The 4,455-nt window shown below is 34.1% G+C and overlaps 1 pseudogene; it reads left to right on the plus strand.

The window, feature by feature from the left end:
• Nucleotides 1–648: 648 nt before the first annotated feature.
• On the plus strand, nt 649–3,709 carry LOC149514590 (protein IQ-DOMAIN 10-like; annotated as a pseudogene).
• The last annotated feature ends 746 nt before the right edge of the window (nt 3,710–4,455 follow it).

Genomic DNA, 4,455 nt, shown 5'->3' on the forward strand with positions numbered 1-4,455 from the left:
AAACAAGGATCTTTTTAAACTTTTCCATCAAGCAAGCAGTTCCACAACCTTATTTATTATTTCTCACTCACACTTGCAGGCAAATACTGATATCATTTGGCTTTTGCAGTTGTTTTTTGGCGGTGGATTTACACTTTACAGTCAACTACATCATCATTCATTGAGCAGTTGGTCGTGATTTTCATGAGGTACTTTTGATTTTCATTCATTGAGCAGTTGTTCGTGATTTTCATTAGCTTCCAACTACACTTTTCCAATAATCTTTGTTTATGTGAAGTTGTGTTACCAATTATCCCAAAAGCTTCATCTTGGCATCTTGCATGAGACATGGACATGACATTTTATTCATTTGAGTGAGACAGATTTTGAAGTAAAAACAGCAATGCGCACATTTTAATTATCTTTGTGTTTCTGTAAGGAAGTCACTTGAAAATTCATTAATACTGAATTTCAGTTGAATAGCATTTCTTCCTCCCTCAAGACATTAGACAATCACATATTATTTTGTGGGCACCATTATTTCAGCTGTTCATTTGCAGACCTTAAGGTCTCACGGTTTTATCTCACAAAAGGCATCTCACAATTGTGAGTTGAAATCTTTACTTATATATCATAGCAGATACTCAAACATTCCTATGTGGGATTGAGATGTCAGACAAAGTATCTGCAAGGGCTCTCAATCTCATTGGCTCTCCCCTTAAATTTCTCACTTTCTCAATTTTCTATTTCTTTTTTATTTATTCTTCTAATTGTGTGTGAACATACTATTAAATGTTTTTCTATTCAGAGCATGCTACAGCCTCTTTTGTAAAAGCAAAAAAAATGTTTCTCTATTCAGAGCATGTTGCAGCCTCTACTTTGATCTTGTTTCTGCAATTCTTCATCACTAATTTGCTGTCAGACCCCATCAAAACAGGTACACTTAGCCGATGAAAAATCAAGTGGTGGTGAAGGGGTTCATGGTTCTACTAAAGAGGCAAGGAGTCCAGCAACTGGTCTTCCTGGACTGGCAATTGAAGAGATATATCTGTTCGAATTCAAAAGGCTTTTCGGGCATAAAGGATATAATAATTTATCGCGATGTCATACATATCAATGTCAAAAATGCATTTAACCTGTATGTTAATTTATGAGGCAGTTCTATCTAGGAACATCGTTTTGCAACATTTATTTCTAAACAACCTTAGCATATATTCGAAGCTGATGCTTGATTGGACCAAAGCTTCACATTTATCTCTAATCTACATTGTCTGGTGGGTTACATCCTACGAAGAGCAGAATTGCTAACTTTGTCCCTTCTCTATATAAGAAAATGAGACTCATCTGCCATTGTTTCTTTGTAATTTCTAGGAAACAAGAGCAACAACATTATGTTTAGCCACATAATGAGAAATAATGACTTGTTTTAGTCTAGCTAGTCTATTATTCTAAGTTAACTTTGTACTATTGGAAGTGAAAGAGAAAATCAATAGCTTTTATTTTTTTTGATAAAAAAGAGGTTGTAGCCTGGGAGTAAGAAAGGGAATTGCAGGTACTGAAATTTGAACCCGAGGCCTACTAGATGTTTCCTCTTAAATTGCATCAATACAATTTTACTTCTATCATCCATGATAAAATGAGACTGTATTTTTCCTTGGAAACAAGGTAATTGAAGGATTATCCAATAGTTTTTTTTTTTTTAATCATCGAATATTGGGATGGTTTTGCAGATGAATAAATGCAAATATCGATCATACTCATAGAGTTGTAGATATTATTGGATCCATTAAGATTAGATTAGTACAAATTAATAATGATAATTTATTAAAGCATATTGGGGGCAAAACACAAGAATAAATTAATGTCATTGCCTTTGGTTCGTATTGAACAAACCAACCCAAAGTGTTAGGTTTTTCATTGATGCAACTAACCATTAGGCTCATAATTAATTCACAGCTTCACTGCCATAGTTTATTCAGATGGCATAAACCAAAAATTATAATGCAAATTGTAAATTACTATAAGCATTTCCAAGAGGGAACTTGGATAAGAAAGACAACAGTTTTCCTTATACCATTAAGAATTTTAAAGCTCGCATGCTATTTATGCATACATACATAGTTATGTATGTATGTACAGATACATACATACATACATAGTAGTATGTAATAACGTACAGATTCCAATGTTGTTCTTAATAATCCCTATCTCCTCTGCTACTTGATTTTATCTTTTTATCACATATTCTCAGGCAAGAAAACCAATTCACCGACTGAGAGATGCCAGTAGATTCAATATATCGATCCAGGGACATTCAGTCAAAAAGCAAACATCAAGCACACTAAGCTATTATAGTAAGCTATTCCTAGTGCAATGTACAGTCTCAAATTAGAACACGGAGAATATGTATGGTTACAAAAGGCAGGCTTCTGCAAAAGAAAATGGAAAATCAGTTGAAACTTGAGGCTAAGCTTCATGAACTGGAGGTACCTACTTAATATCTGTTACCGACTTTATTACTTCTAATTATCTAGTAAAGCAGTGGTACCAAGTTAGAATGTTTCTTAAATAGGCTTTTATATATCTCCATATCTACAAAGAAGAAAAAAAAAAAAACAGTTTCTCTAGTTAACTTGAACTATGAAGACTTGGTAATAGAAGTTGAGTTAAATGCAAAAACATTTCTATTTCTATATAAAAGGCACTGTTTTCTTGCCTAATTTAATTGGAGAAAAAAAATGCATGTAGAAGATTGATACCCTCGTAATCTTACATTGAGAATTTGTGAGGATCTTCCATGGAGTAAATGTATAACCTAAACTTGTACTTATGAATCATAAGATTTTTTGAGTCAAAATGGACAATATCTCACTTTTGCTCGATGACAGTTACCTTTTGAACCTGTGGATGGGGACGGGTCTCACAAATACAAAACTGCATGAGATGTTTTTTCAACCAATGTTGGTTTGAAAGCTTTAATTTATGGCATTAGCAAGTTAGGATTATGTTGTTTTTAGGGGTTAAATTCACTGCATGGAACAAACTAGCTGCTATTCTTTGCATTGGCTGCAGAGGAGTGGCTATAAACTGTTTAGAAGATTCAATAAACAAGTAACCTCCTAAAAAATTGAGTCATTAGCTTGCAAATTGCATCAATCTTTATACATTAAGGGAGAGTTAGGCCCTGTTGATCAGCCCGAGCAATAGAGGTTTGTAAGATAATAACAGCATGTTAGCATCTTTACTCTGAAAATTTATCCCATTCTGATTCTTATATATCAAGCCGTTTATATAGATTAGATTTGTTTACAGGTAGAATGAAGCGGCTCTGAAACCATGGAAGAAATTCTTTTCAGAATTCAACAGAGAGAAGAAGCAGCAGTTAAACGCAAACGAGCCATTGCTTATGCCTTCTCTCATCAGGCTAGGAAAGGGGAAATTCAAGCTGGATACTTGGATACTTTGATGTTATGTTGGGAATTAAAATCAATTGTGTTGATTTGCTGTGGAAGGCAAAGGAAACTGGGGTTGGAGCTGGAGGGAGTGATGGATAGCCGCGAGGCCTTGAGAGGTCAAGGTTCATTCTCAGCCCGTCCACCGAAGGAAAACTCATGCCAGGCAGGCAAGCAAATCAGAGAAAGAGATGAAAGTTCCAGCCTAAGTGAAACCTGCTTTGCCAAATGGGAAAGTAGCTCCAAACGTGAAAGAAGTTGCCCCAACCGATGGCTAAAATTAAAGGAGCTATAATCATTCAAACCTCTTCTTGGTAAAGATGACGAGTGATAGTTAAGCAAATTCATTGTGGTGATTCAATATAATTTCTTTTTGTAAGTGGATTTGCAATGCATTTGTACATAACAACAGACAGGTTCTGTTGCCTCGAGAAATTTGAGGAAATAACACCAAAAAAAAAAAAAATGTTGCCCTTTTTTGTACAAGAAATTTGTCAATTTACCTAACTGTTGCAATTTGCAAGAAACCAAAGCCTAAAAATCTTAGTACAATTATGTACTTTGCCCATAGAAAGCTATCCAATCTTTAGCCTCTATTTCCTGAGTATGTTATATGGTTGACTTGATTCAGGGATAAGTTGTTAAACACATATGCATCAAGTTTTTGGTAATTTTTTACATTAATTTTGAAGATCCAAATATCATAATCATATAGATTTAAAATGTCCGATATTTTGAATGCTGGACATGATTGATGAAGGTAAAGTAAAGAATCCATGTAACATAAGTTACTATTTTAATTAACGAACTGCCCTACATTTTTTTCAATCCTAAGGTGAAGCACAAAATCCAAAAATTTTGTTTTTCTCCATGGCAATTCCTCAATGTAACTTCAACGTCCAAAGTCCAAACCAAAAGATAAAGCCTTAGAGGAAAAAAATGCAGGCAAAAATTTTTTTTATCTTATTATTTCCACAATCATATAATGCTTCAACTCAGTTTCCATTATGCATTAATTATCATA

This window comes from Durio zibethinus, chromosome 15, assembly GCF_047325235.1.
Source record: "Durio zibethinus cultivar Kanyao isolate XHJ-2024 chromosome 15, ASM4732523v1, whole genome shotgun sequence".
In the NCBI taxonomy this organism is placed as follows: Eukaryota; Viridiplantae; Streptophyta; class Magnoliopsida; order Malvales; family Malvaceae; genus Durio; species Durio zibethinus.